The following is a 25,627-nucleotide window of genomic DNA, read 5'->3' as shown; positions in this document are numbered from 1 at the left end:
CTGTCCTTTAATAGCTATGTGGCCTTTTAAAAGTCCCCTAATATCCCTGCCTCAGTTTCTTCAGTGGCAAAGCAAGGACAATAAGTCACTATATAAATAGCATACCAATTAGATGAGATAATATAGGTAGATGCTTAGCACAGACCCTAGCCCATAATAAAAGCTCATATGTGGAAGTATATTATTTATCTTGTACTTAATAGTGTCTGTATAATTGTTATTGTCTATTGGGAATTACAATAATTATTTCCTGCATTTTATTGAATCCTGTTTTTTAGTGGACATATTTAGCAAGCTTAGTAAAGTGGTAGAAATTTGATATAAAGTTGTAGATATGTTTAAGATCAACCTTGAATAATGAGGAGCTATCACTTGCTCCATTAAACAAGCTTGCTAACGACCCATGTGTCATTAGTGTTAGTTTTGACAGATAGTGAAACTCTGAACAGAAAACAAGAGTAACTGAGGGCATGGTGGTCAGGACTGATGGCCAGGATTTGTGCTGCCAAGGATGCAGAGCCCCCTCTGCTAGAGAGCAAGCCGAGAGCTCCAGGCTTAATGACGGAAGGGTCAAGACCACATGGCCAGGTAAGGGCCACACAGGGTTCAGTCTGTCTCCCCAATAATGCTCTGCTTTTTAACAAATAGTCATTTCTTGTCCTTAAAATAGTAAAGTAACCTTTTTATAAATAGTAAAATTCCTTCTTAAATAAGCTTCACAATTTAAAAGGGCACAAATAAACATGCCAATGAAAGAATAAATAAAAGAATCTAAAAAGGGTTTTCCTAAGAAAAAGACAACTCAGTCACTCAGTCAGTGATAGTTATTGTCTTCTATGTGCTGGGAGCTATAAATATGCAAATCATAGGACCATGGTTAAAGTGAAAAATGACTAAATAGATAATCCATTCTATGAATTTAGAGGAAGGAGAAATGGCAAAGCAAAAAATGAACTTAGAAAATGATCTACTTCAATCCTGTCTTCTTGCTGTGGCCCTGAGAGCCAGGATGGTTAGGGAGCACCTCCAGGCTGCAGCCAGTGAGTGAGGAGGGCCACTGACCCCCAGTCCAGAGCCCAAAGTCCTAGATGTCTCCCCTGTCCCTTGGGGTGGGGCATTTTGGTACAGGCTTCTTGCACAAGAGAGCGCTTGAAATGAATATGAAGGATGGGTGGACTTTGGGGAAGTGGAATGTTAGAAAGTAGGAAGGTAGGAAAAGTTATTCTAGTGAAGGGAAAGAATATAAAAAATTGGAGAAGTGGGAAAATAAAAGATATATTCTGGGAACACTAAATAAATGAGTTTTATCAGTGGGAATGACCCAGTTATGGGAATAGTCTACACATTGTGGTCTTTGTCCTCAAGATGCTACAGATGGGGGGCATATGATACAAATCATCAACTTTCTTCCTTATGTCCTGCTTTCCTCTGGGATCCAAGCTTGTTCCCTTCTTGCATTCTCAGCTTGGGGAACCCTGGATAGAAGAAGCCTTTATGTTTGATCTTGCCAGGTCATTCATATAAAAGCTAAGACATGAAGATAACTCCCTCTGCAGAAGAAAAGGAAAAGAGAAAAAGAGCATGTTCTTCCCAGTATATTTCTGTTGGTCCTGTCCTTCCTTCCATGCTAATATATCCATCCTTTGATTGATAGCCTTGTGTTTCCATGAGACTCTGACTTTAGTTTTGGTGAATAGACTGGAGAAAGGCTAATATGTCTAGGTCAAACATGTGATGATTCTATAAACTAAAATAAATTACTGCCCAAGTGATTTTATGATACCTACTTTGAGTTCTGGTCACCCAATTCCAACATGTGTGTGTGGAGTTTCCCCATACCTCCTACAAACAATGTTGCCTGACCCCCATGGTGTGTCCTACAATTCAACTCAATTCTAACACAGTCTAGCATAAGATAGCACCAGAGTCCACAGGTTAAGAGTTTAGTCCCACAAGACCACCCTCCACTTCAGAAACCAGTCAGAACCCCAGGTAACAACCAGTAATAGATCAAAGATTCCCATGACTCCCTCCTCTGTTCCAGTTAGTTTGCCAGACCAGTTTACAGAACTCAGGGCACCTATTTACTCACTAGATTACCATTTTATCACAAAGTATATTGACATGTACAGATGAATATCCAATGAAAGAGAGGCATAGGGTGAGGCTGTGAGTAGGGGCAGAGCTCTTGTGCCCTCTCCAGACCAACACTCTCCCAGCACCTCCATGTATCACCATCCTGGGAGCTCTCTGAACTGTACTGTTGGGGCTTTATGGAGGTTCCATTATGTAGGCATAGTCAATTATATCATTGTCCATTGTGATTGATTCAAACTTCAATCCCTCTTCTTTCCCTGAAGGTCAAGGAATAGGATTGAAACCCTCCAACCACAGGGTTGGTTACCTTGACAACCAGTCCTGATTCTTAGGTACTTTCCAATAATCCTCCCATTAATATAAAAAAGACACTGTTGTAGATTTCTTCATGTAGGAAATTCTAAGGGTTTTATGAGCTCTGTGCCAGAAATGGGGTGAAGACCAAATATATACTTCTTATCATAAGTCACAATATGACAGTAGCTCATGAAGGCATTGATAGGCATCCTACTTGAGAGACATGGGGGGGGGGGGTACAAAACCTTAAGGGCAAGCTTATGTACGAGGTGATTTTATTTATTTTTAAAATTGTATTTATTTGTTTCATGAGCAATTCATCCACAGGATTAAAAGCTCAAAGATATGAATGGGTAGAGTAAAAGTCTCCCTCACTCTCTTGGTCCTGAACTGCCCAGTTTTCCTCCTCAAAGGCAACGACGTTTCCATGTATCTGTTCATGCTTTCAAAGCCGTTTCATGGGTATGTGCTTGCATCCACACCCTGACTCAGTTCAGTCACGTACATCTACAAGGAACTGAAATAGAGGCAACTCCTCAAAATAAAATTAAGTAACATTTCAGAGCCACTTTCCAAGAAATCATCACTAAAATCCCTCTCCAATTTCTCCAATCAACTGTTTGTTTGCATTTTAATTATATTGCAATTTAACTCAAGTGTCAAACTAACTTTAACTCTGCTTTGAGAAAAAATCTGATTCAAGGAAGGAACTCCAGAGATATGTTTACTATGATGCAGAAAATATTATTATGCCATATATTCTTTATTATCTTAATTTTTTTCCTGAAGCAATTATTTCAGAGAAAATTTAGACACCACATCATTTCACTCATGAATATATTTAAGGATGCATCTTAAAAAATATAGTTTCTTACATCATCCCAATGTCATTATCATGCCTAACACAGTTAATAATTTCTTTTTTTAAAAAATTGTATTCTTTTTTAAAAGATTTTATTTATTTATTTTAGAGAAATAGAGAAGGGAGGAAGAAAGAGAGGGAGTGAAACATCAATGTATGGTTGCCTCTAGCACACTCCATACCAGGAATATGGCCTGCAACCCAGGCACATGCCCTGACTGGTAATCAAACCGGCAATGCTTTGGTTTGCAAACCTGTGCCCAATCCACTGAGCTACACCAGCCAGGGCACAGTTAATAATTTCTTTTTTTTTTTTTAAATCAGTGGCTACTCAAACATCACTTCTTTTTTTTTAAATTTTATTTATTTATTTTTAGGGAGGGAAGGGAAGGAGAGAGAGAGAGAGAGAGATCAATGTGCTGTTGCTGGGGGTTATGGCCTGCAACCCAGGAATGTACCCTGGCTGGGAATCGAACCTGGGACACTTTGGTTCCCAGCCCGCGCTCAATCCACTGAGCTACGCCAGCCAGGGCTAGTTAATAATTTCTTGGTATCAATCTAATACCAAGAACTTTCAAATTTCCTTGATGTCTGAAAAACTTTTTGACAGTTAGTTTGACTTAGGCTTCAGACAGAGGAATAGTCCTGAGCCCCGCTAGAATGTCCCACATTCTGGATATGTCTGTGTAGTTTCTTATGATGTCATTTAACTTGATTCTTTAGCTCCTGTATTTCTGGGAAACTTGCAGCTAGTTTTAATCACATTCAGTTAAACTGTGAGTGGGGGGTGTTGGTGCAAAATTACATTATAGGGGGCACTGTGTAGTTCCTCTCATATGACATCGGCAGGTATGTGATATCTGGTTGCTCCACTTCCATGGCACTTTAATGGGGTTTAATGCAGATGTCACAAACTCTAAGGCCCATGCAACAAATCCTGCCAGTATGCCACTCACTCTCATAAACAAGATGATGCTGGAACACAGCCACACTCTCTCCTTTACATATTATCTGCGACTGCTTCTGTACTACAGTGGCAGAGAGGAGTAGTTGTGACAGAGATGGCCCACTTAGCCTGCGATGTTTATTGCCTGGCCCTCTACAGAAAGCTGTGCTGATGCCTGCTTCAGTGTGTTCATGCCACGGCAGGCTTAGCCTCCAAGGTGGCCTTAGCCTCCAAGGGAGCCTTAGTACTTAGGCCCTAAATGCAAAACTGATGTGTGCACCTTCTTTCTGTAGATCCTGAGACGGACAGCATCAAAGAAACACCCTTATTTCTTTACTCATCCGCCTGTGATAACAAGATACTTATTTATTTAAAAATCAACTTCTCACTCTTGTTTGGACAAGACTGTCTCTGCACTCCAGGCAACATTGGACCCTCTGTCCAGGTAGCTGTTTCTGCAGACCCACCTTCAACACCCTTTGCCAGCACTGGTTTCAGGCACAGTCATGAGCTGCTTTTAATGTATAACTTAAAGGATGCTGAGAAGTTTGTCTTAGACAAAAACACTATGCCTCATCAATATACAGGCCTTAATAGGTAGAAATTCTTTACTATGAGTTAAGGTATTATCATTGGATGGTGTTCAATATATGCTTGACAGAGATAGTAAAGTAAATACTACCCCCAAGATAACTGCATAAATTAATTTTCTGGGGCATTTCAAGTTTATGGTTATCAGAGGATAGGATTTGATATGGGAGAAGGGGAGGGGGAAAGAGTAGGGCAGTGTGTTCACGGCACTGCTTCACTGCTATATGCTTGACAACTGGTAGATCTCCAGGGAGTAAAAAGGCCCTGATCTACAGCCTTTGCAAGTTCCCATGGTGTAAATACCCCTACCATGACCAATTTCTAGCTTCAACATGATGTCACTGAACCTTGAGTCGGGAAGAGATTCAGAGAATCAGCTCACATGAGCAGGTCAGAGCCAGTTCCCGTGCACTCCTAACCCCTGGGGAAGTTTCTCTAATTGTTGGGGAGATAGAAGAAATGCAGTGGAACCTGGGGAAATTCTCCAGGAGACAGAAAGCTGTGAGAGCACACGTGGGAGAGGAAAGGCTTTGGGGCTTCCTCCAGTCTGTGGAGGGCAGCCACATTTAAGGGATGAGCCTTCTGCTCAGGAAAGATTTCTCTCACCAGTTTGTTTTTAAAAGTATAATGGACACAGAGTTGTAGTATCATCATTATTTTCTTTAAATTAAAAAAAAATTTATGGGGTGTTCTCATGACTTCATAGTTCAGTGGAGAGTGGTTTGTGTCTCCGATGAACACCTGTAGACTCGCGCTGTAAATCTACGTGTCTGGAGTGTTCAGTTACTCCACTCGCAGGGCCGACATGCAAGGGCTTTTGGCTGCTGATCAAATAGATTTGAAGACCCTCCTATGTGTGGTTCTCTCAAATATACATTCTCCGTTATTTGTAGGGAAAAGGGAGATGCCCAAGTACCAAATTAAAGTTTTAAAATTCTGTCATTTTTATCTTATTAGCAGTTATTCCTTTCTTCAAAGAGAATCTCTGTAACACTTTGTCCTTTGAAAGAGAAGGAGTCATCGGAGGTTTACAAAGTGCCAAACATTTCAGACTTTTGAGAAAAATAATGAGATGCTACTTGAAAGAGGCATTGTAGAATTTAAAGAAAGAATGAAATCTTCCTAGAAAGAGGCCTGGGTGAAAGGCTGCCTTGGAATTTTGTTGTGATTACTTCTAATTAGTTATGTGTTGGTGGCATGTATGTGTAGCATCATCCACTTAATTCCCCCCTGAGGTCAGGCCCTCGGCCATCAAAAGTCAGAAGTCTCTGGTCAGGAAGAAACTGGAACAGTTTTATTTATAATGACACAGTGGATATAAAAGATGTAATAAAAAGGGGGATTTTAAGGAAGAGAGTTAGAGAAGTGTTATATAATCTCTTTACCATTTTTAAGTAGAAGTGGAATTTTAAAATCTATAAATTTATGGTTCTACATGAAAATAACCTGTGGGCTCAGACTCAGAAGAGCCATTCTCATCAGGTTTTTTTCATTTAGTGCTTTTTCCTGTCCTTCCAACTCTCTCCTTGCTCCTGGAAGGTAAGAATCTGTGTCTCAGGAGAGGCTTCTGGAAAGTCAATAAATGTCTTTATTGTAGAGAATGTCTTCTCTACTTTTGCCTTAACAGTCATGCTCTGTTCATGTACCTGTGATTCAGGGCTGTTAGTCCATCACAAATGTTTGTTGAACTTGGAAAAGTATCAGGATTTTGATGGGTCTCAAAAGCTAATTATAATAGTAATCCCCCCACTTTTTAACAAAAATGTCATGCCCCAGCAGTTATATAATGGAAAAACAAAGAGACAAAATCCTAAAATATAAATTCTTATGGATTCTCTAATTTGCAGATTGTTTGTCTGAGTTGAGTAAATCTTTGTTTAGCCAATCAAGTAGAGAAAATTGGACTAGGCATTTTCTGCAGATAAAATAATTTGTGAACAAATAAAAGCAATTGTCTGTAGTATCAGATATGAATTTCTCTCTCTCTTTCTTCCTTCCCTCCCTCCTTCCTTTCCTTTCCTTTCCTTTCCTTTCCTTTCCTTTCCTTTCCTTTCCTTTCCTTTCTTTCCTTTCTATTTCTCTTTCCCCTCCCTTCCTTCCTTCCTTCCTTCTTTCCTTTCTTCTTTATTTTTATACCACTGACATACACCCCAAATGCACTGGTAAATCCATACTTGAATAGGTGCAGTTAGTAAGAATGGGGAGGTCATCAAAAACATCATCATATTGGGATTTAACATGTATAAAAGTTCCTTTACTTGTTCAGATGTGGGTCTCTGGGATGGGTTGTTCTTCCTACACCTCCTAATCCAGTGATCACAGGTAATAGTTGTACACAGATTTACTGACATGCTGAACAGAACTGCAGAAGCAAGCAACTTTGAAGCACCCAGTCTCTGGTCTCTGTCTTTTAATCTTGGTCCCACCAACCAGGAAGATTTGGTGGAGCTTTACTTTCAGCACCTTGAACTATTAAATCAATATGTGTGATTTTTGTTCTTTTTAAGTTTTGAGATATAATTGATAATATAGCATTATATTAGTCTCAGGTGTACAACATAATGATTTGATATTTGTATACAATAAGTCTAGTTAATATCTGTCACCTTACATAGTTACAGATGTTTTCTCGTGAAGAGTATTTTTAAGATCCATTTTCTAAGTACCATTAAATACACAACACAGTTACTATGAACTACAGTCACCAGCCTGTACATTTCATCCCCGGGACTGACTTATTTTATAACTAGAATTTTGTACATTTGACCCCTTTCACCCATTTATAAGTATATAAATATTTAAATACACATAGACTACATATTTCCAATCATATAAGTTTTTTTCTATAAAATATTCTTGTTGGCTAGCTGTGTTGGTGAGCGCTCCACTGCCCTGGCTTGTAAGCAGGGTGAAGTCCTCCTCCTCCACTTGAAAATCTTTGTCAGTTCTTTCAAATGTAAATACAGCTACTTGTAACTAAATGAGTGTGCAGGCCTCAGGACAACAAAATGAAACTGTCCCTACTATGGCTGACTTCTAAATTCCCAAGGCTTTCTGGCACTACGCGTGTGGGATATACAGACTTCACAGATGGGCAGAGTTGACTCTTCGGGTTTGCCTATTTGAGTTGAGGTCAGTGCTTTATATTTCTCTCTCTTCCCAGGCCACCTCTCCCTCCCTTCTCGAGTTACGAGCCATCTTGGCCACGAGGTCCATATGCCTCCAAAGTGTTTATGGGGCACCTGCACCTGAGAATTTGATAAGGAATTCCTGCTGTGATAAAAAGTGCTCTCAGGTCAAACGTGTAGTGGTAAAATTAATTGTTCTGAGACTGTGTGTCTCAAGCCATCTATAAAAGTCATGTTATTTACTGCCTAGGATACCACCTGTGTAATGCAGCTGTCTCAACCATTTTATACACACATACACACCCCCACACATATAGAAAGGAGAAAGAGAGAAATTATATTCGAGGGGAGGTTTTATTTGGGGTAGAGCCATGCTCCCTGGGGTTTTTGTTTTCCACCTAATTGAAAACATCTACAGTACTTCTGCCAGAGAAACCCGAACACAGGCCAACCTGGAGATGGGGCCCTCTTGTCTCGAAGCCACGAATCATGGATAATCTTGCCCCAAATCTAGGTCCAAGTATGAGTTTCTGCTTATCAAATAAAAATAGTAGCAAGCAGCAGGATCACTAAAGTGACAGCTTCTTGATTCTGAGCCAAAGAATTGTCATTAGGCTTTTCACCTCAAAAAGTGTCATGGAAGTAGCTGAAGTGAGGCTAACTTTAAATGTCTCGGGGAGCTCAGGAAAGGGCCTTCCTACTTGTTGTCCCTGGTGCACAGTTTTTATTGCCCTTGGGAATTTTGTTACCTTCCCTACCCCACCTTTATTTCTCTGCATAGGTTTGAATGGTAACAAGGACTTGTTCAGTTAATTTATCTCCATTAATTTAGAAACCTTAAGTTTATCTCTGAGATATAGTCCTCCCTCCTCCCCAAGAGGACACAAGTAGAGCAAAGACCATTCTAAGGCTGAAAGAAGGGAGGCTGAGGAGGCTACTCTTTTTTCAGCTTTGATCAAGGCTCAGCAAACTGTGGACTACAGGGCAAATCTGGCCCTTTGCCTATGTTTGTGAATAAAGTTTTATTGGAATACAGCTATGATCATTTATATAGTGCCTGTGGCAACAACAAGAGAGTTGACTCATGACAGTATACAAAACTGAAGATATTAATAATCTGGCTCTTTTCAGGTTTGATGACCTCTGACACTAGGGGTTAGTATGTGAGGACTTTCTCAGATGTTGGAAACAAGCAATCAAGTGGCCACAGCTACTGAGCCTCTGAAATAAAGTGTAGGATAAACCTCCTGAAGTGACAGCGGCAGGACCGATCTGACCTTTGTATGCATCATCTTGCAGGGCTGTCTGTGAGAACTCACCACCCTGGGTATATCTAAATGTGGAGAGGATACTTTGGGTGACATTTCCCAAATGTTGTTGCACAGAATATTAGTGTTATACAAAAGCTAAGTCATTTATTTCATGAGAAAGGGATTACCTCTGGGAACCAAGTTCATTAACCACTCAGGCTAAACAAAGCTCATGAGTTTCCTTTATTCCAGGACTTGTGATTCACTGATGTGTTGTGGACTATGAGAGGCATACAATGTGCATGGTTATTTCTCATTCTTATTTGACCACAGAAACTCTTTCTCTTGGAGCATCTAGAAATATCTTATAGGCTATGTTTTTTCAGGAAACACAGTCTAGAATCCTCTCCAGAGTCTCAGCACACATGAAATCTGAGTGTTTTCTTTTTTCAGCATTAATTGCCCCAATTCTCTTTTCCAGCTAGCTGTGCTGGTATTTGCAGAGTACAACAGTGCAGCTTTCCCCACTCTTAAACGTCCTGAAATACTTCTGTACCAGTTGGTAAATAGCGGTTTCTCTGAGCCCTAAAATACCCCCTGCAGTCCTGGCCATCCTGGCTTCTTCTCTGAGGTCTTCTAGACTTGTGCTCTTTCTAAAAAAAAAAAAAAAAAGCTAATTTGTGAAGGAGTGGGTGGGCAGAGGCTCCACGATCATGCTTCAGCACTACCAGTGCGTGTTCTGGCTGGCCACTGCCCATACCCTGTGCGTTTGTTCAATAATTTGAGTATCACTATCCAAATTCTAGTGTGAGTGAATCTGTTTTCCAGTCCACTAAGAAATGGCTTGCCTGTTATGATGTAAGCGTCATAGCACTGCTGAAGCCACACAGATCACAGTGGCACATCAAGCTTAGCAACATCAGGACCACTGACCTAATGGGGCATTGGAAGGTTCAAGCCATGGCCTAAATTCTCATGTAGCACCTTATTCCTCCCAGCCAAGTAAACCTGCCATAATGTAAACGATGGGGGAGGGTATCATGGAAATACCTTGAGTAGTCTCTAAAAGTGAAAAATAAAGGGTAAAGTTTCTTATGAATGATAAAGCTTGAATGATTATTAGTAACAAATTGACAACATACCTGAGAAGTAGTGGATGTTCAATATGTTCAGATGCGTTGACCTGATGGGGGACTCAGAGGCATCCTGTACAATGTGGTGAATAAGTGCTTCGATGGGGAGAAACACAGAGCTGAGCACCTTAGCTGGACTTAGGCAGAGGAGATTGGTCATAACATGTTTTCCAGAGGAGGAAACTTGTGAGCTATGTCTTGAAGGAGGAAGGAGCTAGTTAGGATGAGAAGGGGGATGGAGTGGTGTCCACATAGAGGGAACAGGGTGTTCTGAGCTCAGTTCTATGTCTCATTCTCTCTCCTCTCACATTCCTGCCTCAGAACCTACCTGCTATCAAAAACCCATCTCAAATGCTGTTTGGCTTTAAATCCACATGCCCTCAATTGGGTGTGGTGGTTCTCTGCTTTGTGTAACCACAGACCTACTGCAGGGGGAAGGCTTGTTTTCCCTCTACAATTAGAGTGGTTAACTGGGACCCCTGTAATAAAAGGCAGGTCAACAAAAGAAAAACAAACAAATGTGGGTTATTAATGCACATACCTCCTGTATACAAGAGAGACACTCGGGGAATAGGGACTAACTCCCCAAGGTGGCTTAGAATTCAGGATCAAATACCATCTTGATAGGGAAAAGAGGAAGGGATACCAACTTCTTAAAGGAGAGTAAATGGCCTTTAGGAGAGACGAATGGGCCATAGCAGACTAGATGGGAGGCAGGATGATTGTGACAAGGCTTGCCTGGGTGTGGTGCCAACTTCTAATTTCCTCTCTTGGGGGACAGTCAATCTTTGCTGGCTGGTGAAACTCCCAGAAAGGGGGTCTTTGACAATTTAGTTTCTTTTGGAGAATCTGGTTTTGGGAAGATGGGGGTGGGTGGGGTAACCAGAAAGCCTCTTGCTGCACCTGTTGCTCTTCAAATACCTTCAGTTCAAAACAGTCAGTATGCCAAAGGGGTGTATTTTGGGTGGCATAGTCTTCTACCTTTGAATACCTCCCTTATAGAGCGCTGCTGTAGATTGAAGTATTATGTTTGTATAATTGTCTTACAGCTCCTATTGCACTGCAACTTCTCTGAGGGTACAGTCTTGATCACCTTTCTACATACCCAATACTTTGTGTGTTTTATGGGTCTAAAAATTTTATAAAATGAGTTTGGAAATTTCCCCATTGATCTGACCTTCTGCTTTTTATTTCTTTCTTTGTTTCATGCTGGCTCCTCTTGCCATATTCCTTTTGGAACTCTCAGAGAGCCAGATGATGCCCTTACTGTGTAGGGCACAGTGTGGAGTGCCCTACAATAGAAAGTAAATGTAGTCTTAGAATACTAGGATTGTCTGCATCCTGAGAATCTGATATAATTTCACAAACTAAAGATTTTTTTGGATAATTTTATTATTTATTTGTTATATTTTACCCACGTTGTTTGGCTAAAGGTGAATTTGGAAAATAAAAAAAAAAGGACAAATCACAAATTGGATGAGCCAATATTTCTCATTATAAACTCAATTTTATTATCTTGTTTACTTTTAACATGTTTAAAATATATATCCCCATCAACTGTTTTGGCAGGCTCACCTAATATCAGTAGAAATGATGTTTCAGTTCCTTCTTAGGGTTTTCTAAGAGACTTCTGAAGGATTTCCAAGGACTTCATACTCAAAGAACAAAAACTGGTTACCAAATGCACTAATGACCACATGTGAGGAGCTGCCCTAAGGACACTTGATGTGGCTTTAGTCAAATCTCTTTTGATTACCAAGTGACAGAAATCCGTTTCCAGCTATTTTGTGTGTAGAGGAATTCCACGTGAGCCCACTGAACTGTCTCAGGGCGTAAGGTTAGGGAGCTGGCCCAGTGCTGTGAAGAACAGGGCCTGGGACAGCTGACCCTCTTGCTCTTCCTCTTCAGGGGGCTTTTACCACTTTTACGTGCAGGAGGCTAAATACCACCACCCACATTTTATCTCCTCAGGTCAAGTAACCAGCCTAGATCTGGAGCTTCTTGTCTAGGACAAGATTGTGGAAAGACATGTTTGGGTAAGTTACGTTCTGTTCAGTAATAGAGATGGGAGATGCCACAGGATATATCCGTGGCTACTGTGAGCCTTTTTGCTCCTGTGTGAATGAAACAGAGAGCTACATATAGGGAGATTATACTTACGTCATTGAGTAAAACAGCAGTCCTATGAGGCAGGCATTATTATTTCTATTTTATTGAAGAGGTAACTGAGGCTCAGAGGGACTAAATGACTTCCTCTAGATCACAAAGTCAAGATTTCCCATCAAGCCTGTCTGACACCAAAGCTCTTCTCATCTGTTTCCTCTCAGTTCCTGGTTAGAAAATGATTTACTTCAGATGGAACATGATAACATACTTGGACAAAGTAGACTGATGACTTCTCCGATATTACAGGGGTTGTGATGGTAGGATTGCCATTCCCTGCTTCTATTCCCTTTCTCAACCAAAAGTAGAACCAGAGGAAAACAAAAAAGCATTTTTTTTTCTGGGACTTGTGTCAAAGGGAGCTGGCAGAGCCCTTAGTCCAGAGTGGCGTGGACTTGGGTAGTGCTTCTGAGGTACCCACAGCACATTCTGATTTCAGAGGCTGCTTTTAGCTCTCAGAGACTTGCTGAATCATGAACATGCTTGAGAACATGGAAAAAATTATCTGTCTATCTATCTATCTATCATCTATCTATACATAAATTTAAAGAGATTTTTATCTGGAAGTCAAAGCTCAGAAATCATCCTGATTTTTTATTTTTTTATGTTTAACAAATATGTTTTCATACATAGAAGAAGTAGAGTGCTATGTATTATTTGATGCAAATGGGCTCCTAAGATTGTCTAGATATATACTTGATATATACTCCTGAAAATAAGGGTACATGTGGTTTCAGTTATGGTTCTTACTAGAAGGCTTTGCTCCCTTTCATGTAAACAGGATTTTTCAGCAGGGTTATGACACTCAGCCAGACAGAGAACTACACCTCCTTGTCCACCTTGACTTTCCCCTCAGTTTCTTCTCTTTTTCTATATTTTCCTCACAGTGGCAATTTTCTCCTGTTTGTTTCTCATCTTTACAATGGTTTTTTCTTCATTCTTTTTTGAACACAAGAGGTCATAATGCATTAGCTTTCTTATGAATATTATACTTAGTTACTTATCCTCATTTACTTAAAGGTTGTATAAAGTGATTCAGGGATGTAATTTGGCCATGCTATTGTTAGGCATGTTTCTGTCATTCTCCAACAAAGCTCCCAGCCTCCCTTGTGCAGCGTTTTTGAACAAGTTTCAAAGTTCACATTGGTGAATCTTCCAATGACACCTCACCACTTCTGTGATGCCTCCAGACCTCTCATCTGCCTTGCAAGCATGTAGACAGCAAATCACAATCACCCAACTATGGCAAAAATGCAGACTTTTCATCTGTGTGGTCTGGGAATTATCAATCAGCAACTATTGATTAAGAGCACTTACCTGTATCATGCTCAGTGCTGTGTGGAAAGCCCCTACTGATGAAAAACAAAACAAAACAAGCAAACAAAAAAGAATAAAACACAGGTCTTGTTCTGGGGAAGGTTGCAGTCTAAAATCTATTAGGGACAGTATTAAAATACAAAAAGACAACTAACAATAAAAGGTGGCAGACAACCAGTGCCAAAAGAGAGATGGTGATCGTTAGGCGTTTTTAGAGACCAGAGGATGAGGAGAGCTCCTCTTCTCAGGGTGGGCTGGGGGCGGTGCAAGGCAGAGGTCAGTGGAGTGCAGATCAGAAGGCAGAAAAGCATGGACCTGGCTCAATAAAATGCCCTAAACAGTCTGTCAAAATTGGAAGGAACTGGGGGAGATTAGTGGGAGAGGCAGCTATGAAAAACTATATGGTACAACTTAGGAATAGGACTTAGATTTTAAAAACATAAAATCAGAATTTACCCTAAAGGCAACTCCAAACTGAAATCCGTGAACATCATATAGTATGATCTCTCATTCATGCTCTCTCTCTCATACAAGTATAGAGATCTGGGATAATATTCATCAAATACTAAAAATGTTTATTTTCAGTCAGTAAGATTTAGAATCATCTGTGGTTTTCTTTCTTATACTTCATTGCTTAAAAATGTTTAATCATGAATGTGTATTTTTTATTCTTTCTTTATTTTTTGAAATGGGTATTCTTTTTATAAAACCAATGAAGTCATCATTCTAAAAAATCAATGATGTGGAGCCATTTGCAAGGAAGTCGCAGAATGACATTCTAAGTCACATGTGTCACACAGCATGCAGGTCAGATAGGCAATGCCCCCTCTGATTACTCACAGTGATGCTAGGGGACAGTAGCTAACCATTTAGGTTGAAACCTTTGTAAGAATTTTTGAACATTTTCATCACTGAGGCCAAGTCCAGCGACTGTGCTGGCTGAAAGGTGAAAACTGAAGTCCGATTCTTTAACATCAGTACATCAAGTGGGTGTATTCCCCTTGCTGATTTTCTAAGCTTTAAAAACAGTTCTTGAATTTACCCACCAAATAACTTTTTACTTTGCCTCTTTTTATCCAAGGGGGAAATACAAATAATTAATAGGAAAATATTAAATGACATTCAAAATGAAACATTTTTAACTATACCACTTACTTGGGACTTCTCTATCTACTCACCCACACTATCTCACAGACATATGGAAGAATTTCTAGGAACCCCAAGAATGTGTTCCATGCAAATACTTGGGTTGCTTGCCTAACTTCAGGAAAGTGAACAAGCACCAGATCACTCAGCCAAAGCTAACAATTAGCTGCAGATATCATACTGCACCATGCGTTGACTATTTCTAGTCAAAGGGAGAGAAAGGTTAATATAGATTCATATCTATATTAATTCAGAAGGCATTTTAGGATTTTGTTCTAATTATAAGGTATTTACAATTCTGTGGGATACACACACACACACACACACATTTGTTTATAACAAATTCTATTACTGCACAGTTTCATTTATATTGACAGACAGTTCACCAAAATATGCCTCCATAAGTAGAAGCCTGATACATATCCCACTATGAGACTAATATGTCCTGTACCCCAGAGCCAGCCAGTGTTTTGTGACACTAGAAACTTTAACACTTGAAATTTGTTCTCTTTCTGACCAGTATTTAAATGTGTATGAGTCAAACAGCACTCATGTGATTATAAGATTGAGAAAGAAAAAAACCTGAGGCACTTTTGGAGCACACACAGGACTATAAAATTTAATTCCCCAAGGATCGATATACAAAAGGTTGAGTGGCTATTACATAGCTTTGTAAGGAGAATGCTTACTCACTGAAAACTTAGTATAAAGAACTACGCTGATTTTTAAATGAATATCTGGTTAGTTGTTTCAATACTACTCATAACATTTTATCACAAAATACTTAAAAAGTGCTTTTAGTTTCTGCATAGCATTCCATTCTGTGGATGAACCATAATTAATTTTATAGTTTCATTACTTGTTTGGTCATTTAGATTTTTTTCTGAATCTTTATTATGATAAAAGAAGCTGGGATTACCTCTTGTCTTTCTTGATAGCAGCTCTTACTACTCTCCTGAACACTCTAATAATGTTGTTTCTGGTGCTATAATTAGTTGAGGACATGCCTCCATCACCATAGAGATAGGGAAACCATGATCCAGATCATGTAGTTGAGCTGCCCAAGTTCACCGAATTAGTGACTGAGCTAAAGTTAGAACCAGGCTCTCTTGACTTCCGATTTGGTGCTCTTTTGCTGTAATTCTTTACACTCTTCTTAACTAACTCTGGTTATTATCATTATGGCTCTAACTACATTTGTTATTCGTTTTCTTTTGAGGCATTTCTGGATGGCCATGAAAATGCCAGGGTGCTGAGAGTGTTATGCTGTGCCTTTTCTTTTTTTAGGAACTTCTCACCTCTCCCACCCAAATACCTGGAATTCTAACATTTTGCAAAATCAGCATTATCTTGTTAGCTTGTTAGAAATGCAGAATCTCAGGCTCCATCAAAGTCGAATAAATTAGAAACTATATTTTAATGAGATCCCTGGATAGTTTATAGGTGCATTAAAATTTGAGAAGTATTGTTCTAAAACACCTGGGTCATTTTTCTGGCACCATAGTAGTAGCCATTGTTTAAAAGTATAATAGAGTGAATCAAAACATGTATTAATATTTTGAATTGAATTGATGGATAACACTTTTCCCCAAAATACGACTGAATAGTTCCTAGTCATTAAAAGTTGGGCCATAATAATAAAAACTTTATTTCTTGTAATGTAATTATATACTTAAGGATGTTGTCTCTGGAAACTCATTTCTATCACTTTGATCACCAAATAAAGGGAGATAATATTAAAAAGAAATGAAACTTTTTAGAGTATTAGGAAACAATATTTATTTGGTAAAATCAGGCATTTGTTGCTGTCACTTGAGAATATTTCTGTCGAGACTTAATTGTCAATGTTTCTTAAAATATATATCCACTGAAGTTAGGAACATAGTAGATTTCCCCTTCCCTGACAAACCTTTGTACTGCAAGTAGAGATATTCTTTATTGCTTCAGATTTCTAAATTTTATTTGAAATTATGGCACTCTCTCTTTAAAATGTTGTTGCCCATTTGATGCTTATCAATGTTGGAAAACTCTTTGAATGAAAACTGTGAGGGGAGAAGTGGTGTCCTTGGTAACCTCGCCGTGGCTTCTTGTGTTCTGCTCATTGGTCTTTCAGATGAGTTTTGGTTTATCTCGCATGGCTCATGTGTGATAGAAAAAGTTATCAATGGCCCATGAGATTTTCATTGATCCATATCTGCATTTTGGCCCACCTGTGGGGGAAATTCAGTGTCCACTGCCTTCAAAGGCAGTTTTCTGAGAAAGACTGATTAGTTGGCTATGATGGAGAGAAAGGGAAGAAGGTGTAGAGTATACAAATCCATCATCCAAGTCTTTTCCAGACTTTAAAGGAGTCAGAAAAAAAATGCTAAGTTCAAAGTTTTTGGCTCTCAAAAAATTATTGTAAAATAATAATAATAATAAAAACTGGTAATACAGAAATTATAGTAACTCCCAACACTTACAGGAAGTTTTTTTTCTTTTTCAAGGATAATCACTTTATAGGATTTAAAATTTTTTGCTGTAGGGTGCTAAAACACAGTTGAAAAAAGTTTTGTTTTCCAAATATGAGGTCCATTATTTGGATGCTATGAAACCAAATAACTTGTTTTATTATTATCAATTTATCTCCCACCATTGCCTCTCCCCACCCCTGCTAAATGTAGCACAGAACATTGATTCAACCTTAGTTATCCTCCTAGAGAAAAGCAAGTTAAACTGCTTACCTACAAAAAACATATGTATATATGTATTTTAGCTTAAACTTCTTTAACTTATGGAATAATATTTCCACTTCCTAAAATGCTCTCAGATAAAAAATATAATTCTAACATAACTTTTTTATCATAGCCAAAGGGGATTTTTCTCCTTCAATCCCACTCTGTAAAAATTGATTTCTTCTTTACAGTGTTGATAATCAATAAAAACCTTTGCTCAAACTCCCCAAAGTGCCCATGGTAACCTGGCTCTCCGATAAATCTAGGAGCTCTCCCAGGGTTTTCCAGGGCAAACTACCCCCCCACTTTTATGATGATATATGAGGGTCATATACAGGGACTTACCCGACATCCTCTAAATTAAAAGTCATTGGAGCAGGTAGTTTAAGGAGCAGATTTATAACAAGTTTCAAATGAAACAAAGGTATTCCTCACAGCTGTGAGCCATCTGCAACCAATTTTCTCATACTCGGGTATATTGAAGATAAATATTATCCCCATACCCCCCCTACCCCCTCAGCACACACAAGACTCATATAATCTGCCACCCAGAGGAACCTTAACATTTCCAAAGTATACAGCTGCTCAGCCTCCCTTTGGCCTTTTTCTTATAGTTCATATCAATTTTAAATCATTACCACGCTTATTATGCAGACCCTTACATGGTTGTTTAACCTGAAAATGCTGGTTAGAAAAGTAAGGATCATTTAATCGCTGTGAGGTTCACAGCTATGACTGATTATTCAATGTGGTCGTGAGTAATATTAGAATCATAGTCTGGATAATTTCCCATAAGAGTGCAGAGGAAAAAATGAATGTTGAGCACTATAGCCTAGTGGTCCAGAGAAGAGCTTGAATCCTACAGACATGGAGTTAAGTTCTACTAGTTATGTAGCCTGGGCTTCCAATTTCTCAATGTAATCTGGGCATATAAATAGTATCTACTTCATTGGATTCTTGAGAAGATTAAATATATAATGCATGGAAATCTTCACCCAATAAAGATTAGTTACTATATTATCTTTATAAATGATAATACAAAGTTACTTTTACTAACCAGCATGATTGTATAATAAAATATTAAGATGTGAATGCCACAAATGATCTCTCTAATCTATCACCTCATAGCACTGTACCCTATACTACACAACACAAACTAGTGTCTATCCAGCATTCACTTTAATTTCCTGAACTGTCCTCCGTGGAACATTAGAATTGCATGAAATGTGACTGCGCACTCTTCTCTCCTCGCCACCCCAACCTCTCTCAACAAGATAGCTGAATACTGGGTTGAATACAATAAAATAATCTTTCCTGTACAACTTCCCAGAGTCTCCAAAACACTGATTGCCACTGTGAATTTTAGCAGGATGATAGTAGTAGTGGCAGTAGTGTTGGGGATTATGGTTATATTGTTTTCTAATTTTATTTGACTATATAACACATTTTGTTTGTTGTTGGTTTTTAAATTTTTTTTGAATTTTATTTATTTATTTTTAGAGAAAGGGGAAGGCAGGGAGAAAGAGAGGGAGAGAAACATCAGTGTGTGGTAACCTCTCATGCACCCCCCCCCATCCAGGGTCCTCACCCACAACCCAGGCATGTGCCCTGACTGGGAATGGAACTGGTGATCCTCTGGTTTGCAGGCTGGCACTCAATGCACTGAACCACACCAGCCAGGGCTGTTTGTTGTTGCTTTTGACAGAATACCTGCATATGGGATTTATTAAATAGTCTTAAGTTGGTAGCTGTCTTAGTCTTTTCAGGCTGCTTTAATAAAAATACCATAGACTGGGTGGCTTAAAGAACAGAAATTTATTTCTCACAGTGCTGGGAGTTGGGAAGTTGAAGAACAAGGTACCTGCAGATTCAATGTCTGGTGAAGGCTCATTTCTTGGTTGACAGCTGCCCATCTTGCTGGGTCCACAATGGAGGAAGGAGCAAGGAACTCTCTGGGGTCTCTTTTCTAAGGGCACTAATCCCATTCATCAGGAATTTGGGGGGATAGTTTCAGTCGATAGTGGTGTGGCGTACACATGAAATCCTGAATATATTTTAGTTATCTCCTTCAACTACATACTTTGTGCCATAATGATATGGCCAGATCCCATGGCTTTCTGGCTATTATAGTACAATTTAATCCAGTTGAAAACTTCAATATCATATCCAGTGCAGTACTATATATTATTCTCTTCCCTCATCACAGAAAAAGCAGGGAGGGGGCTTTCAACTCTCTGCTCCAACTTCTTCTGGGTTCTGTTTTATCTGTGTTGGAATAAAAGAGGAAAAGGTCACAAAAAGCAAGTGTCTTTTTTTGTATAAGTAGAAATGCAATTTAATACACTATCATGTGTCATTTTGGGGGGGCCACAGTTGACTGTGAGGCTCTGTGTGTGGCATGACAGGCATCTAAATGCTCATTCTCTCATAGGGACCTTGCTTGCAGTCTCTGAGATGTGGGTCTTTCCTAGGTAATGCACTGATGAGCACCAGGACTGATGCCTTCCAGCAACTTCAGTTCCTACCTGCATGGTGGGCCTTGTAGCCTCTTGCTTCTGGGAACACTTCACCAACCAGCTGCCCTCCTGGGTAGGGCACTTGCACTATGGCTCAAATCCAGTGATCTTCTGTGGGTGCGTGGGTTGTTCCACTGCAACTCCTCTCTACACTGCCCCCTCTCATTCTCTTTAATCTCAGCAGACAGCCACAGACGGTAGACCAGTGAGTCCACTGCATGAGGAGGTAGGCATTTGACTAAGGAATCAGATGTCTAGCTCTCCTTCTTAAAGGCACTGCCAGTTTCTAAGGGAGTCTGAACTAGCACTTTCATCACTTGGTTTTGGGGGTAAGGAAGCAACCTTTCTCTTCACAGGGATGAGAAGGGAGAGCTATGGTACTGTGGGAAGAGCTTTGGCACTTCTGGCCCTTAAACCTATACCTTCCCGTCTTCCTCTTTATTCTTCCTGCACAGAAAATGGGATGGGCTCGGGCTTGAGTGATGATGGCTGTTAAGTTCAGCTGCCACTTACTAAGCTCTGGAGATAGGAGGAATCTGTTCTCCAACTGCTTGTAATTCTCTTTATTCTTTACAATGTGAATTTTTCTTGTGTGTGGGTTCTGTTCAGCGGGAAAGTCTTCTCAGTATTATGTTATAGTTGTTAAGTTCCGGCAGGACACTAGGGGTCAGTGAGACACAGTTCAGCAAACACTGGATTCGAAGTTTCACGAGAACAGGGACTGTGACTGTCTTGTTCATTTTTGTGCCCTCCAGTGCCTACCAGCAGCTCAGTAAATGTTTGTTCAGTTATTAGGATAAATGATCAAACCTAGCCATACTTTAAATTTTAGTGTCAACAAAAATCACTTGGGGAACTTTTTAAAATACAGATAGATGACAGGCTTCAATGGCAGAGATTCTCCTTAAATAGACTGGGGAAGATGAGGCTTTTTGAGAAATACTGACTGGTCCATGGGTAGATTCACTTTGTATGGTTCTACACGATTGCTTAGACACTTATTTGTAATGCTAGTCTCAGCAACTCCCTCTCTTGACCTCAAATAAAAAAATATACACACAGACATATGCAAGCACAAATATACACATCACACATAGGTAAGAGAAGAGAGGAAATGAGGAACAGAATTCATGTCTGAACCAATACTTTGAGATTCATGAAATACAACTTCATGGAAAATGTCATTGGGAAACTTTATAACCATTTCTGACTTTTACATATGGGTGAAAGTTCCTTTACTCATTGTGATTATATCACATGTTTGTGTGCCGCAAATCAAGATTCCTAAATTCTCAGGGTCCGTGTCTGTAATGAAACCCAGGAAGGAGACATGGGTGGGGTAGCGGTGCCTCCACTGTGCAGGTGGTACCAGTTACATGAATAAATTATGACTCAGACTGTCCAGAGTTGTCAGTATGACATATGTCACGAGCACAGAATAAAAACTATAATCTCAGTACTTCCAAAAGGTGGTCATCATCACTGCAGATGAAGGCAATCTGTTTAAACTATACACCAGGGACATGTGGACTCCAAAGAACCTAATTTAATTTGGAAAGATTTGAATAGACAAGGAGAATATTTTGAACAGAAATGAACTCAAATAGCTATAACTTGTCTTACTTCACATATTTCTCTTAAATATGCTTTATTGAAATATACATACAGCGAAATGCACTTATATTCATTTTTATTCTCAAGTTGCATAACTGAAATTCTTTTAGAAGCAATAAATATTCTAAAATGTATTTGTTATTTGAAATGAAGTTTCAATCATAACTGTGTAATATATAGTAGTAGAGGTTGATTTCACCAGATTATGTTATTATTTTTTTAAATCCGGCTATTTTCAGATGTTTTGTAGAAAGTTAGAAGACATTATATGGCATTTTTACTATCAGAAAAAATGAATTCTCAGATAACAATCAGACAAGCTATAAGTGAAGGAGGACACACTTTCAAGGGCTTAAATTCATGAACTTCTCAGAGCAATAGTCAGGAAAAACCTGCAACCTTCAAACTTATAAATTATGAAATAGCCCCCAATGCTCCTTTTGCCTCCAAGTTAGTACTTAGAATGACAGCTACAATTATAAGAAAGAAATTCAGAGGGACTGATAGCAAAACTTTTTAAATGCAAAGATTCATGGCATGATGTAAATTATGGGATTAAAAAATGGCTTCCTACCAAGAAATAAATTGAGAAAATTAAAATTTTGTATTGTGAAATGAAATGAGTCATTTGTAGTTCGATACCTTCTCCTGTCCCAGCCAGCCCTTTCTCCCTTCCTCCCTCTCTTTCTTTTTTCCTGCGACTTCAGATTATTAATTTTTATTCGGTCTTCCTGAAGACATTTATAAAGGAGAAACGACAGTCTGGGTCATCAAAATGAACCACTACTTCACCCTTAAGGTCTCAGCCCTGTGAGAGAGGTCTGTCTGTGCCAGTGTCCCTGGTGCCCTGGGGATATGTGTGGGAGGGGGAGGGGGAGAGGGAGCCTGCGGTAAGGGATGGGACCAGACACTTCCAATCGTCTGTGACAGCTACTCAGGGCAGGCCTGTTTATACATTTGAAGGGTCCCTAAACTTTTATTTCCTTTCAACATAGAACGTTAAATGCTTCTAGAGTGGTCACAGAACACCTAGTTTGATCTAGGCTCCAAGAAGAGCCTTCAGACATCAATGGGAAATCTAGAAAATCTCCCTCATGCCTCAGCGAAAGAGGTAGGGCAAAGGAGAGGTCAGGAATCCTCGTAGGTCACTTACCTCTGACTGTAACCTCCAGTGGCCTATCAGTATTGTCCAAAGCTTGGCGTTGCTTATTGGTTGCAGGCAATGGCATTTGACACACCTGTGTGGGATATTTTGACTTAACTGCTTACCAGATATGTTATGATAAAAATCAGTGTTTTGTACTTTTTCAAAATAAATACAACATGTCTAAGTGTTTCCAATCTCAAAAAAGACCACTTCTCAACTCTGTCCCTCATTTGCCTCCCACGGCCTGCCTCACCACTTGCACACCCTGCTTTTACCCCACAGAAATGCTTCGATTACACAAAGTCCTTTTGCCATATTAGGCCAGTGTCCAGGGCACTGTCTCTTCATTTTGCTCGGGTTTATGCCAAAGATGTAAATTTGGTGCAGATGCTAGAGCCTTAATGCTCCAAGGTATAGACCTTTTAGCAGATGCTATAGTGCTTACTATGGGGCCAAAGGGAAGATCAATGATTATTGAGCAGAGCTGGGGAAGTTCCAAAGTAACAAGATGGTGTGGCTGTTGCAAAGCCCACTGACTTAAAAGATAAACATAAAAGTATTGGTGCCAAACTCGTTCAAGATGTTCCACTAATACAAACAAAGAGGCTGGGGATGGCGCCACCACCGGTCCTGCTCTTCCTGGCCAGTGCTATTGCCAGGAAGCCTTTGAGAACATTAGCAAAGGTGCTGATCCAGTGGAAATCAGGAGAGGTGTGAAGTCAGCTGTTGCTGCTGTAATTTCTGAATTTAGGGAACAGTCCAAACCTGTGACAACCTCTAAAGAAATAGCTCAGGTTGCTATAATTTCTGCAAATGGAGACAAAGAAATTGGCAACATAATTTCCCACGCACTGAAAAGGTGAGAAGAAAGGGTGGCCTTATCACAGTAAAGGATGGAAAAATGCTGATGATGAATTAGAAATTAATGAAGCATGGAGTTTAGTTGAGGTTAGATTTCTCCATACTTTATTAGCATAGCAAAAGGTCAGAAATGTGAATTCCAAGATGCCTGTGTTCTACAAAGTGAAAAGAAAATTTCTAGTGTCCAGTTTATTGTACCTGCTCTTGAAATTGCCAATTCTCACCATAAGCCCTCGGTCATGATTGCTGAGGATGTTGATAGAGAAGCTCTGAGTACACTTGTTTTAAACGGGCTAAAATTTGGTCTTCAGGATGTAGCAGTCAAAGCTCCAGGTTTTGGTGACAATAGAAAGAACCAGCTTAAAGACATGATTATCGCTACTGGTGGTGCAGCGTTTGGAGAAAAAGGATGGACTCTAAACCTTGAAGATGTTCCTCCTCCTGAGTTAGGAAGAGTTGGAGAGGCCATTGTGACCAAAGGTGGCCCCATACTCTTGAAAGGAAAAGGTGACAAATCTCAAACTGAAAAACGTATTCAAGAAATCATTGAGCAATTAGGTATCACAACTAGTGACTATGAAAAGGAAACACTAAATGAACGTCTAGCAAAACTCTCAGCACAGCTAGGTGTGCTGAAGGCTAGTGGGACAAGTGATGTTGAAGTGAATGAAGAGAAAGACAGAGTGGCGATGCACTCAATGCTTACACAGGCTGCTGTCCAGGAAGGCATTGTTCTAGGAGGGGGTTTTGTTCTACTTCAGTGCATTCCAGCCTTGGGCTCATTAACTCCAGCTAATGAAGATCAAAAAAATGGGTTTAGAAATTATTTAAAAAGCTCTCAGAATTCTTGCAATGACCACTGCTAAGAATGCAGGTGTTAAGGGGTTGTTGGTAGTTGAGAAAATTAGGCAAAGCCCTTCAAAAGTTGGTTATGATCCGATGGCTGGAGATTTTGTGAGTACAGTGGAAAAAGGAGTCATTGATCCAATGAAGGTTGTAAGAACTGCTTTATTGGATGTGGCTGGAGTGGCCTCCCTGTTAACAGCAGAAGCTGTAGTCATGGAACATCCTAAAGAAGAGAAAAGCCCTGGGGTGGGCGGGTGGGTGGAATGGGAGCTAGGATGGGAGGTGGCAGGTTCTAATCCCAGAATAGCACTTTGCCATTGTTAATGAGAACAGTGAGGGGACACTGAGGGCTGGGCTCCTCACCTAGAGCTTCAGAGAGGTCAGTTGAAGGAAAAGGCTGAAGAAAAGGCTGGCTGTTGTTTGAGAAATCACTGTGACCATCAGTTACAGGTTACAGTGGACAACATACAAAGGTTTACTGCTGTCACTGTCCCTGCCTACTGATGCTTTGTTGTGTGTTTTAGAATGAAACACATTTGTACATCCCTGATAACTCAGTGCAGGAGCCATGTGCCCATGTATTGCTTTCACCTTAAATCACTGAGGTATTTTTTTTCTACTATTCTGTTTAAAGCCAGGATTTTAGTGCTTGGCATCACCTGATGAGAAGTTATGCAGCCTTTCTGTGGAGAGGAAGAATAATTGTGTACCAAGTAGAGAAATATCCAATTATGTGGTCTTTGTGTGATAAAAAAATTGTTTAAAGTTTTTTAAAAAGCCACCTCTCTGCCTGGGCACAATCTCTAGCACTGAAACTAGACATACTCCTCACTTCATTACCTTACACTGTGTTCAGATCCCTGCCGGGAGCCCAGCTGGAACGGCAGGAAAGCTTTAGCTTACTGAGCAGGGAAGAAACCAACCTCTTGTGAGACATAAAGCCATGGTGTACAAACCTAGGGGATTCTTATGCAATGCTGAGTGATTTATAGATGTGAA

General features: G+C 39.8%; 1 pseudogene; it reads left to right on the top strand.

Annotated features, from left to right (window-relative positions):
* The first annotated feature begins 486 nt into the window (after positions 1 to 486).
* LOC114493284 lies at positions 487 to 24,648 on the top strand (annotated as a pseudogene).
* Positions 24,649 to 25,627: the final 979 nt, after the last annotated feature.

The sequence above is a fragment of the Phyllostomus discolor genome, chromosome 1, assembly GCF_004126475.2.
Source record: "Phyllostomus discolor isolate MPI-MPIP mPhyDis1 chromosome 1, mPhyDis1.pri.v3, whole genome shotgun sequence".
Classification (NCBI taxonomy): domain Eukaryota; kingdom Metazoa; phylum Chordata; class Mammalia; order Chiroptera; family Phyllostomidae; genus Phyllostomus; species Phyllostomus discolor.
The sequence above is the reverse complement of the archived record's forward strand: the minus strand, read 5'-3'. Positions and strand labels throughout refer to the sequence as shown.